The following is a 13,746-nucleotide window of genomic DNA, read 5'->3' as shown; positions in this document are numbered from 1 at the left end:
TGGCCAGTTTGGATTTTCTTCGCTTCCAGTCTGGCAACACAAGTGTGACCGCAAAGCCATCTTCATTTTTGTTTTCTGTCTTTGTTTAGCCCACTATGACTGCAAACAAATGATGCAATTTCACCAGAGTTTTACTTTTTACCTGAAGTTGAACCCATTTGGAGTTTGAACTGTTTATAAATAAATGGGTCTTTACGGTACGTGTGATTTGCTTGACAAATAATATTTATTTAGCATTGTGACTAAAACTACGTCATCAGCAGATGAGACAAAACCATTAAGTGAATGAAATCTAAAACATTTTCTTTTCATTTTTCAACAAGCTACCCATCAATATCACCCTCTCCTGATGCCTTCATCACAAATCTCACCCTGTATGTGCAGGAACATTTCACATTCACCCTTTATGTCAAAATAAGCTCAGCGACAGTGTGAGTTTAAAAACCAGCAGATGGTCTTGTGTTTCCACCAGTTTTACAACACGGCAACGGACCTTGCTGAGCACAACATTATTGTTGCAGCGAGGCGTGACGGCCAAAACCAAAAGTTGCAACAAACACAATCAGCATGTCTCATTGTATAACATACAGTAGAAAATTAGTGGGCTGTGGTTTCAGCGTGAGTGTGTACTGTATCTGCTTTTAGCACTGTTCTAGCGTGACGCGCCCCCTGAACGCCGCCGGGGCCTCCGCAATAATCCGGCCCAGATGTGAACTCCACCGCTGCACCGAAACTCGCACGCACACAGGGACACACAACAACTTGTCCCTCCATCTTTGTGGGGCTCGCTCATTAACATAATGCATTCCTTCAGCCTTTTCGCCTAATCTTAACTATCTCAATTAAGTGCCTACTCCTAACTCTGACCATTCCGAACTGTAACCTTAGCCCGAAAACCACATCATTAACCCTCGAACGCGAGTAAAACATTGCGGTGCCCTCAGGTTAGGGCAGACTTCCTCAGTCTTCCTGCTCACAAAACCAAAGAAATGCACTCACGCAAACAAGAAACAGCACGTCACCTGCTCCAAACAATTGGGTCCAAACTGGATTCACTGTTTAGTTAGCCAAAGTGATTACGTGTAATGCTATTATTGCCCTAATCTGTCTAACGAGATCATAGCTCACCTGCGGCGGTGTTCATTGAAGGTTTGACAGGTTATTAAACTTGTGTACGTCAACGGATGGAAAACTACCCAAAGCAAGTCCCTTGGGCAATTACTGAGACACAATATGGAGGCATTCAGGATTTTGATATGTTGACACACTGATGCCAAAGACACACACGGATAAGTCATTTATGTCAATTGATCAATGTCCAGATAGAGTGGCATCTGAAAAAAATATATATATAAAGGAAAAAGCATTTCATACATTTTCATGGTTATAATTATGCCCTCTTGTCATGAGGAGTTTGCGAGTGTAACATATCATGAGAGACATTAGATTGGCATGAACGCAACAGCCGTGATGACCTCATACCTTTTGCATTAACAGCTCGACACACTCAGCTTTGCCCGCCCGGTGTCCCCACCTGACAGCACGCGCAAGGTAGTCTTTTATAATCGGTTCCTCAGAGATAACGTAGGCAGTGATTCCCACCCTTTTTGTCTTGTGACTCATAAAAACAAAGAGAAAAAAAAATTTCTTCTTTGTGCCTCCTTTTCACAGAATAGTTGACATCACTTGTGGAAATTTCCGTCTTTTTCTTTTTAATCTCTTCACATTTAATTGCCTCCCTCGTTTATCACATTTTCAGAGATCGTGGAAAAGTTTAGCCCATTTCCCAGAAACTACAATCAATGTTGCATAACAGATATAAACTTGATAAATAGTGTATATTTCTATCTTGTGTATTGTTCCTCAGAGATCATGTGGAAGCTCTTGTAGATAAATACTTGTTTTTTTTTATACTGTAAATATGCTTTTTTTCCTTGTTAGTTAAAAATAGAGCCTTCTGAGGCTCTTTCTTGCATCGTACCTTCAATATTATTATTAATATTTCTAAAAACTGCCAAACGTTTGCTGTTATTTAAAGCTCAATATGAGAACTGCATTTAATTCACAAAATATGAATCCACAGTCTTAGATCCGCAGACCACAGTTCACTCTGCTGCTGCCGTTTTCTAATTTGTGAAAATAATTCTTTTTTTCTCTTTTTCCATATAAATTATAGACGCTGCAGTTTCTTCCATAAATCACTCGCAGGCTCTCAGTGTAATCCATAATCCAATCGCTGTCCTCACTTCACCTAAAAGCATGTGCAAACCTCCACCAAATCCTCAGTAGAAGTGCAGCTCTGCACACGGGACGGAGTGGTGTTAAGGGGGGGGCAGTAAACCTCAGTCAACCTCATGTTACACACATAAAAACAGCATGTACCGAGCCCACCTCCACCCACACTTCCTCCTCACGACCCTCCACTCGTCTTTACCCCTGACCTCGCCATATCCCATTCCTGTGCTTTTTCTTTCCCCTGTTGAAACAAATCATCCTGCTCTCCATAGATTTGATTTAATCCTACATTTTTTTCGAATACAGAGCAGCTAAAGTGGGGAAATTGGTCTTTAAAGCCTCTTTTTTTTTTCTTTTTTAATGACATTGGTGAGTCAGACAAGTGCGTCTGCTCGGAAAAGCACTGGCGGTTGATGAATTAACTCTTTACAAAGCTGTAACACATGATTTTGCTGTCGTTGTTTTGGGGGTTTTTTTCTTTGTGTACAAGCTTGTTGCATCACGTACGTCCAAATGATCCTCTGCAGATCGCCTGTTTATTGTTGTTGTGTAACTCTCAGTTCAGACGTGGGACACTTCCCAGAACACATACAACTACATTGCTACATGAGCTCATGCCCCTTTTCAGATTTGTCTCCATTTACAGTTCAGTGTTCGGTCCATCAAGCACAGATGTCGATCTCTTTAAAGATGCCTTAGTTTTATGATTTATCTCTTCCTCCTATATCTTAACTAAAGGCTTCAGGTACCTCTGCTCAAAATGCATCTTATAAACTATGTTTTGGAACCCAAATTGTTGCCCCCAGACTTGTTCATTCGCACCTTTTCTTTGTGTTTCATGGAGTCTCTTATGTGCACTGATTTGACTAAGCGAATCGGCCTGAATAGGTTTTGTAAACTGGTTGAAACCTCAGAATCCCAACCCACTTCTCTTGATCTAATGTTTAACTTATTGACAGAGGCTTTCAATGGAGATTAATTTTTTCTTCATCGCAAACCGCAGAATCAAGAAATAATAGCTCAAAAAAGATCCTATTTTCCCAAGTGAAAAACCATTGAATGGTCCAAGTTAACGACAAAAAATTATAGTTGTGAATACAAGCGGCTGATAAAACAGACTCAAAACAATATGTACACAGTAGGCAAGATAGACAAGAAATATAAAGAGAGTGTAGTACTGGGGCAGGTAATTAATCTTTCCCTCGGGCCATATGGAAAACTGGGACTACTGTGAAGGACCGAGCCACATAATCTCATAAAAGTTATTCACGTTGTAATCTTTAGACACAGTGAAGATACATTAAATAAATATGTGTACATGAATACTGCAATACTGATGTTTCTAAACCAACCGTGCTGCCACAATCCTTTTTTCTTTAAAGTCATTATTAATTGAATGCTTGAACACGTCTGGGAAAGTATGTGAATATTTATGTATTGTGGGTTTTGTTGTGAGATTTTTACTAATTTAGGATCCGTCTTCCTCAACCTCATTCTCACTTCATTTATGACTTCTTATTGACATCTCACAGGCCGGCATGTGGCCCGTAGGTCGTATAAGGCCCCAGTCTGGAGTAGTTTAATCTGGAGTGCTGATGCATTGTTTACCACAGTCTATTTTTCTATAAATTCATTTTAACAATTTTTTTTCATCCACTGTCCTTCATGAATAGATTTCCATCTCACTTCACAATTGTGTGGACAGAAAATGAAAACCACTCTTACTTTACAATAAACGGGATGCCAAAAATAAATCCACCTACCACTCCATTGTCCTTGGGATGCGAGTGATGGGACGAGGTGTGGATGTCGGGCTCATTACCCAAACCCATTATTTGTCACCTGTGCCGTGTCTTCACACAGGAATAGAAACATTCCCCTTCCTGATCATTATGAATGATCCTGCCCTTCCCCCTTCCTTCCCCCTCAAAGCCTGCGCTCCTCGTATTGTGCAGATGCAGTTAATCATGAGACACCCTGCTAGTCTTAATATTAAGAATGCCCTTTTTTTCCCTCTCCTCTTTATCCAGCTTATCTCTCAATCTCACACACACACATTCATACAATTATAAGGTTTCATAAGTCACCTTTTTACATAGATTTGTTCTGCAATCCATGCCAGTATGTTAACCTGGTGATTAGCCTTTTGTTCTGTTTCCGTACCAGTTTGTCACGTCCCGTTTACTTCACCAGATAGATTTCCTTCTGAGTGTGTGTGTGTGTGTGTGTGTGTGTGTGTGTGTGTGTGTGTGTGTGTGTGTGTGTGTGTGTGTGTGTGTGTGTGTGTGTGTGTGTGTGTGTGTGTGTGTGTGTGTGTGTGTGTGTGTGTGTGTGTGTGTGTGTGTGTGTGTGTGTGTGTTTCAGTATATGCCCTAATGGTGCTTCTGTCATCAGAGCCAGTACGCCAGGATAAGTATGATAATCGTCGCTTGCAGCTTTGGTCTGGTCTGGCCTCCCGCTATTTTTAGACGTCAGATGATGAAATAGTTCAAGTTCTTAAAAAGGGCAGACTGCGAGTTACCACAACATCACCCAAAAGCCGGGGCAGAGAAAAGCCACAAATAGTTCACATCCAATGGCACTTTATCACACAGAGCTTCATCCTCATGCTCGAATCCCTGATGGGAGACGGCTTGGGCTTCTTTTGCATTGTTTTTTCTTCGAGGTTAGGATGTGTGACATGAAATGTTAACATTACTTAAATATGCTTTAGTGGTCAAATTAACTTAATGCCACCTTGCGTTGCACATCTAACACTTATTCACTCTCAAAACTATAATTGAAAGTTGTTGTGGAGTATTGCTACTTTTTTAATAGAAAAACAGTCTCAGAAGGCGTTTCTCTGTGGGGCAGTTTAAACTTTTTTTTTTTTTTTAACCCAAGCACACTATGATAAAAATGTTGAGCTTGGATGCGTTTTCAGCCCTGAATGTTTCTCCTTCTGTCTTAGTCTGAATAAGCCATCTCTGAGCTGAGATGTTTCTGTTGTCAGTGTGTGTGTGTGTGTGTGTGTGTGTGTGTGTGTGTGTGTGTGTGTGTGTGTGTGTGTGTGTGTGTGTGTGTGTGTGTGTGTGTGTGTGTGTGTGTGTGTGTGTGTGTGTGTGTGTGTGTGTGTGTGTGTGTGTGTGTGTGTGTGTGTGTGTGTGTGTGTGTGTGTGTGTGTGTGTGTGTGTGTGTGTGTGTGTGTGTGTGTGTGTGTGTGTGTGTGTGTGTTCTTGGCAGACACAGTTGCTTCGTAGCTTGAGGACGCTGTGTCCTGGAACTCGGGTTGATAAAACCCAGCAGGGATGTCCTGTGTTGTCCCAAAGCAAAGAGCGCACGCCCAGTACTGCCACGATAATGAACAGTTGAAGGTTGAATTGCTTGTTTCTCTCTCAAAATAATGGAAAATCTATTTTTTGTTGTTGTTTTGTTTTGTTTTTTTGCAAAGTTTAGACCATGAAAATATGTGGTCATAAGTGCCTCTGATTTCAATTAGTGTATCTGTGTTTCTTTGTTTGTGTGTGTGTGCGTGTCTTTTGGCTGAACTTCCCTGTGACCATGAGCCACATGCTAAACAGGAACTGAGGTCGTCATAAAGGACTGATTAAAGCACACTAACCTAATGAAGCCTGACCAGGGTAACATGATTAACCCTGACTTTGCACCGGCCTGCGCTGATTGGCTGTGTGGAGTGGGATGGGTCGGCCAACTCCCCCACCTCCAGTGCACTGATTGGACGGAACGCAAGCGTAAACAAGGAGTCCGTTGAGCATGTGGCTTTACACAACCGGGAAGAACATGCGGGATGCAGGCGAGGAAATAGGAGAGGAGCAGAAGACAGATGAGATGGATAGAAAGAAAGAGGGAGGTCGACGTTGCAGTATAGTGAGGCCCTGTGTTCCGTCAAGAGCAGGCTTCTTCATGATTTGTCAAGGTCACAACTCTTACAAAAGAGCATGTAAGAAAGTATGTGTTTTCTTCTACACTGAGGGACATCAACCTGTTTTTACAGCAGCTTAAGAGGACATCTGTCAGTCTGGGGAGAATTATTAATCTTTCAAGTGCAAACATGTCAATGTTATGTCATAGTGAGGATACGGAGGGAGACTAGAGGTGAGCATTATATTCTCCAAGGGGCCATATATGGTTCGCATGAGCTCGTATTCCTGCTCTGCATCAGCCAGATTCTTGTTTTTATGCACTTTTTTGTCAAATATTATGAAATGTTAAGCTTTGCTAACAAATACAGTAAAGACAAATAAAGCTCCACCAAAAAGCATTAAATATGTACAATGAAAAGACATCCAACTCGGATATAAAAGCAAAGTTGTGCTGCATTCAACATGTGCACTAATTTTCATTTGTTTCACATTAAACTGACACAGGCTGGCCAGAAACAACCATATTGGGCCGTGTTTGGCCACAAGTGGTATTTATGTCAATATGACAGTTTACTGTAAAATTACAGGAAAATGACTGCAAGTTATTGCAACCAAAAATTTTGGATATATTTTAAAGGGATTTTTTCCTTTTCACTTGTGTTACTGCAATCCCAACTGACTCCATCCTTGCCAACATTTATTTAGAATATATATTAAAATATATAGGTAAAAAAAGGTTGAAACCCGGGTCCTTAACCACATGAGACGTTAAGACTCAACTCAATGTGTCGATTGCTAGGACATTTATGTGACTCACAGGCTTAAATAATAAAGAACAAAGCAAAAGAAGCATCACATATTTGAGTTTGTGTCATAAATTTTTTTACAAATCTTTTACAAATTTATTCCAATGTGGTTTTACTGCAAATGGCAAATAAAATGAATCTGAATCTGAATCTGAAATGTCAATTTTTTTCATCATATTGTAATGAGTGGATTTGAGCTGAGAGTTTAGTTTAGTTGAGTTTAGAGTAAATTTGCATGAAATGTATGTGACTTAAGGGGGGAGATGGAATAAATCTGTGCATGTGTTCATTCTGTATGCTGTCTAATTGAAGATTTTACAGCGTGGATATGAAAAACCTCTCAATAAGTTAAATTTCTTGAATGGACTCGACATCCAAATCTCCCTGGTTTCACTGAAATTGACCAGAAATAGGTGTAATGGTGTTGCTTCTGCCAAGCTCCAGATCCCTGTCCTTCATACACATAAACACACACACACACACACATGCAGGTCCACACACACCCAGCCTCAGCGTCTGGCCCGGAATCATTCGTATGATTGAAGAGAATGGAATGTTCTGTCTGCAGTCCAAAGCTCAGGGCGGCTGGAACCTGGACCCAAAGTGTGTTTGTGTGCGTCTGTGTCGGGTCACAGTATAAATAACCATCCTCTCTCTCAGCGTTAGGACGGACCAGCCGGGCGGTTTATTTATAAACCGCCTTATACGTGTCGGAGACCTGCGTCTCGTCTGCATCTCTCCGTCCAGTGCCAACTCGCCAGACTTCCTCCTCTTCGCGATGCACACGTCTGCATGTGTGTGTGTGTGTGCGTGTGTATGTGTATCAGATGTTGGTACTTTTTCAGAAAATCTTTCTAATTTGTTTTTCCAAGCATATCATAAAGGAATATATCATGATATCTCTCCAGCACAATGCATGATGAACTACAGGTCCATCATGCATTGGTTTGGTTAGTGACCATTGAATGTGGTGTTGAAGAATGTGTGCAAACTATAACAACACTTTAAAAGTTGTGAGGAAGTACGCGGTGATGTTTTCCTGTGCTTATCTTAAATGGTAACTGATGCTGTCCAAGTTGTCAGCTTGACCCAGCATCCCTCAGTGTTGACACTCGGTTCTGGATAAATCGGGCTTATGCAACAGCTGATAAAGTGTTTTGTTCTGCCGGGACTCATACATAGATGAATACACCGTGTTCCCGTGGCTTGTTAAGTGTGTCAGAGGTGCGACGCTCAGGTCACACAGCTTGTCCAATCACAGCGGGGGTGGGTGGGCGGGGCCAAGACGTATGATGCGAGAGCTGCGGCTTCAAAAGGACTTTGACCTTTGACCCAGTGTTGTCTCTTGACTCGGTGACACTGTAACCTTTCGAGACGACTCCTTCCAGAAGCACAAAGCCTTCTTTTCTGTCCCTCCACACTTCTTTTCAACAGCAGCACAGGAGTGTCTGTCCACCACCTGCTGTTTTTCTTTCTTTCTTTCTTTTTTTTTTCAGAAGCACAAAGTGTACAGGAACATAGCAAAGTGAAACTGACCCAGTTCATTCATTTGACTTGAGATACGCGCTGTAGCTGGGTGATGAAATACACTTGCAACACCATGCAGACCCTCCCTTTTCTGTACTGCCTGGCTACATAAACCAATTTCACTCCACCAATCATGGCTCTTGGAGCTGGGACAGCTACAACCAATTAGAAAGCGTCTCGAGAAACCCTCTCAACCAATCACATAATAATGCAAATGGATTATCATTTCTATACATTTACACCATGCAGCCTTACTTATTATTTTCTCCTTGAGTCAGTTGGTTTCCAAAAAAAAAAAAAAAATGAAAATCTTACTATGACTCTTTGTCTTAAGGCAACTTTCAGGTTTATAAAAAATGCAAATATGAGTTCATCTACACACCTTCAGAAGTCAGAAGATTGAGAGAAAGGAGGGAGAGAGATTCCTAGCATGGCTGCTGACAGTGATTAATTGTTCCCACATGTTGCTGACGGACAAAAAGACCTCTGTGTTTCTGAGTCCTGGCTGCAGCTGCTGCACGCACAGACACACACACACACACACACACACTGCTGGGGCCTATCACACAAAGCGAGTTCAGCTTTGTCAGGTCTGTGCATTAGTTGGCTTTAAAAACACAACAGTGGTGAACCAGGATAACCGGTCTTATGAGCAGTTGGTGTTTGTTTTTTTTTCTCTCTCTCTTTCTCTTTTTAAACCAGCACAGGTGAGCTTTCTGAACGCCAGTCAGCCGTACAAAGTATCAACAAAAACAGCCCTTCATTTGGCATCAGATGAGATTGAGCAACTGCTTTAAGAGTAACAGTGTGTTCAGCTTCACTGAGTTGTAAAACATGTCCACACATTTCAATTGAAACAGAAAATAATGGAATCATGGAGTTAACTGCTTACTAAGTGGCTATTGTAGTGGGAGGAGTTGTAATAGTGGCAGGAAATACATTGCATTGAACTGTCCTCTAAAAGAAAGTGTGTAAAAATACTAATAAAGCTAGGAGTGGAATTTAAATTGCAATAAGAATGCTATAGATTTATAGCTGTTGTTGGAGCAAAATCAGATTCAATTGAATTCAATATTTTTTATATTGAATTGAATTGAAATACAATACATTTCAAGGTACTTTTACAGTGAAAACCATAGCGATAAGAGGTGCCTAAATAATTTATTCTATTAAATACAAGCTTAAAATATTAATATTTCATAGACAAATATTTAGCAGATGTTTTATTAACAGAGGTCTGTGTAGTGGTTAGCACTCTTGCCTTACATTAGAACATCCCCAGTTTGAGTCTGGGCTTTGGGCTCTTTCTATGAGCAGATTGCATGTTCTCCTTGTGCATGCGTATGTTTTCTTCAGTTTACTCCAGGAGTCCAAAAATATACATCTGATGATGTTGGTTGGTGTTCATAAATTGGGGTGAATGTGAGTTTCTGGTGACCTTTCCTCTGTTCACCCATAGTCAGCTGTGATTTTCCACAGTGACTCTACAATCCAAAGTTAGATAAAACAATATAGTTGGAAGAATAGTTTATCAGAATATACAATTTAAAATAAACATATTGGTGGATGGGTGTGTATGCATTTGTTTGAGATCATAAGCGAGGTGAGAGTCACTACCTTGATAATGTGCCTTTAATGAGGGTTCAGAATTAACATCAAACAAACAAAGGGGAAAATGCAGATTTTGACACAACATAAAATCATGGGAAAAGTAAGACTGGGGGGAAAAAGAAAAAGAAAAAGAAAAACAAGCCTTATAAATACCTGAAGCTATCCTGAATGGTGTGTGTGAGATAGAGAGTGTGTTTACTGTATGAGAGTTATTTAGCTCCCATGGCTGTATTGTAGGAGTGATGAATCAGAGCTGTTGCCTTACCGAGCTGCTTTTATTAATGGGCTTTGGGAATACCCCAGAGGAGCTACAGTAGAGAGCATACAACATCCCACTCACACTGCAATGTGCCATGTATACACACACACAAACACACATAAAACCATACAGTACATACATTCAGCTTGGCACACAACGCTAAAAAGACATGGTTTTTCTTCCGGGCAGACATTCTGGGTCACAGTTTGAAATAGAGGGAGAATAAGCAAACATAAGAGAAAGCCTGACAGACAGAGCAGTAATGCTGTCGTTATCCCTGCTCTTGAATCTATGTCGGCTGTGTACTGAACATAGATGGACGTATTGATCAGGATCTCTGATTGATCAAGCTCTCCTCAGACTTTGAACTTTTCTTATTTACATGTAATTTATTGACAGGGTCACACAGTTTACTGCACAGTCACAACAGGAAGCCGAGAGTTTGCATGTTCTCTTTGTGCATGTGGGAGGAGGGGGAGTCTCCCCTGTTGACTGGCTTCCTCCCATAATCCAAAGACATGAACTGCTCAGTTATTTATCACCTCTGAAATTGGCACTAGGTGTAAGTGTTTGTCTGTCCACCCTGCGATGGACCATCTCGCCTTTTTCCCCACCGTCTGCGAGTATCGGCACCATTGATGAATGCATCTGATGAAGTCCTGGAAAGTTGAATAATATGAAACTGTGTGTAATTACTGTAGGAATCAGATGTTGTGGTCTGCCCGAGAGGCTGAATGTCTGCATGAAAAGTGCAAGAAAATATCAGCATGGTTAAAAGGTCAGTCGATGGAAACTGCATATTTTCCAGTCGCCTTGCCACAAGTACAACTCCATCGTCGGTGCTCACTGGAACTGAATGAGATTTGGCTTGTGGCGCCCAAAGTTTTGAAAGTAGCTCTCAGATGAAGAGGATGTGGGAGGATCCACTACTGGTTTTGCCGCACAGCCCAAAAACACATCTCTAAATTGACTGTAGGTGTGAATGTGAGTGGACAGTAAGTGTCTCTATATTTGACTTGTGATAGTCTGGCGACCCATTCAGGACGTACTTTTGCCAGTAGTTCACTGCGATCGGCTCCAGTCCACCCCAGAGTTAGATAACGTTGTACAGATCGCTAAATGATTTCCTGCTCCGTCAAGTGGCGTTATGAAATGGGTCACTCAAGTCGTGAGATATAAGTAAAGAAGCTGAGGAGGTGGAGGTGCAGGGACAAGCTAAATGAGGATAAGTTAAGGCAGAATTTAAATTGATTCGGGTGTTGGCAGGTGAATGTGTACAGAAGCGACAGAAAGAAACTCCCATTCCATCCATTCCCATTATCATCACAAAGTCTATCTTCTGCTTTTTATTTACATCTTCCTGGCAGCTGGAAACACTTTGTGTGTGTGTGTGTGTGTGTGTGTGTGTGTGTGTGTGTGTGTGTGTGTGTGTGTGTGTGTGTGTGTGTGTGTGTGTGTGTGTGTGTGTGTGTGTGTGTGTGTGTGTGTGTGTGTGTGTGTGTGTGTGTGTGTGTGTGAAATGCTCAGTAATAAAACAGCATTACGTCATGCCTCGAGAGATGCTGGCAGAGGATAAACACTGGTCTCCCTGGTATTTCTTCTCATCTTACCTCATTGCATTGAATACACACCCACACGCACACAAGCCCACAGAGGGACATTTGAGAAACATGCATTAACACACACACACACACTATCGTTCTAACTTTTTATGGATTTAGTAATGCACTATGATGACAACCAAAAACAGAAAGTTCTGCAGGGAGAGAAACAAAAACTACTAAACTATATATAAAAAAAAAAATGTTGCTGGTAATTTCACAATTACAAGAAAATGCAAACCCAAACCAACACACACTCACAAACACAGGGTCATAGGTTCAGTTTGGCCCCGGGGATCACACTCTCTTTCTCTGCCAACGTAGCGTTTAGAAATGTAACTTGAACCTGCTCCCCCGTCTCTGTGATTGAACTCACTTTGACCAGAATAACAATCCACACCAAATTGCCTGTAAACTGCTGCCCGGGAAAGATGGGGATTTTTCATGGAAAACAAAATTGTGATTCCCGCAAAAACTCAAAAATGTTGCGAGTCTGAACCCAGAAATCTTTTCTGTTATCCGGAGTAAAAATATACAGGAGGAGAGGGAAGAATGAGTGCATGTTGTGGATGGCGGTTGGTTTGTTTATATGGGAGGATATAACATAGACCCAGTGTCCCTTAGGCCCCATAAGAGTTATGTGTTTGTGAAACACCAGAAGCTACGGAAGAGGGAGGGGGAATTGAAAGAAAAGAAAACTAACGGAATCAACACAGTTTCTAGTCAATTTTCTGCAACGCAAAGATAAAGAGCAGGAAGTTATCGCTACTCAAGGCAGGTTGAAAAGCTTCCAACATATATATACGTTAATTATATTATGAATACATACAGGTTTTTAATGTCCTGTGAGTGACTTTAAAACTTTGATTAGTCAGATGGTAGTGTGCATGCGTGGAAGTTAATATCAATACACACATGTGCAGCTCTGTGAAATCTGTCTATAGACACATTTCCAACCCGTGTGAACATGATCAGAGTCAGAATAAAGAGCTATCAATGAGTATTCAAGCAGGATGTTTTCCATCTCTTTCTAATGCATTGGAATACTGTTATCGAACACTGAGGATCGAAGCTAACAATTATTTCTGCCATTGATTCCACAATTATCGTTCCTCTTTGTTTAAATGCTAACTAATTTGAACCATTGCCTTGAAGGTCTTACTTTTTTCTTCAGCTCAGAACCAAAAATTAATCAATCGATTATTGCTGGGGTGTTAATAGGGTGGCGGGAAAGAAAAATCGTGTTTATGTAGCACGAATATGGATTTTACAACATAACAAAGTCATTAGAATGAATGTATTAAATGTCAAACTGCCAAAAAAAAACTTTAATAGTGATTGTGGCTAAAATAGGAACATTCTGTCACATTGTGGCACGAAGGAAATATTTGAAAACTGCAGAGAAAAAGTTTAACAGCTTGTGGTTTTCAGGTATTCCCATAGTTGTTGTTTTTTTTTTGTCAATATTTCTTAAGATGTTCCAGGGAGAAACAAACACACGCTAGCAGAGACAAACACACACACAGTTGCACCAATACACTGTAAATGTGAAGGAGAAGCAAATGTCATTGTGATGCTTATGAAAGTAAACAAAGCCAGCACAAGGCCAGCAATTAGACAGCAAATGATTCGGTGGTGTTGCAGTCTGTAATGTGTGTATACATTACTGTGTCATGAATTAAGCTGTTGATAATTAGCCAGGCTACCATGTGTGTCTGTCCCCCCACAATGAGGCTTTTGGGCTCCAACAAGGAAGCAACCTCAAAGTTGATCAATACACACCAGCCGAGAGTCACACACACACGTGCATGCAAACATACACAACTTGACACAGAGAGACTCTT

At 41.0% G+C, this 13,746-nt stretch overlaps 1 protein-coding gene across 1 annotated transcript in view; it reads left to right on the top strand.

Annotated features, from left to right (window-relative positions):
* foxo3b (forkhead box O3b) overlaps positions 1–13,746 on the top strand; it is a 41,440-nt gene that overhangs the window by 23,720 nt on the left and 3,974 nt on the right. The gene's annotated exons all lie outside the window — the stretch shown is intronic.

Source organism: Blennius ocellaris (assembly GCF_963422515.1).
Source record: "Blennius ocellaris genome assembly, chromosome: 18".
NCBI lineage: Eukaryota > Metazoa > Chordata > Actinopteri > Blenniiformes > Blenniidae > Blennius > Blennius ocellaris.
The sequence above is the reverse complement of the archived record's forward strand: the minus strand, read 5'-3'. Positions and strand labels throughout refer to the sequence as shown.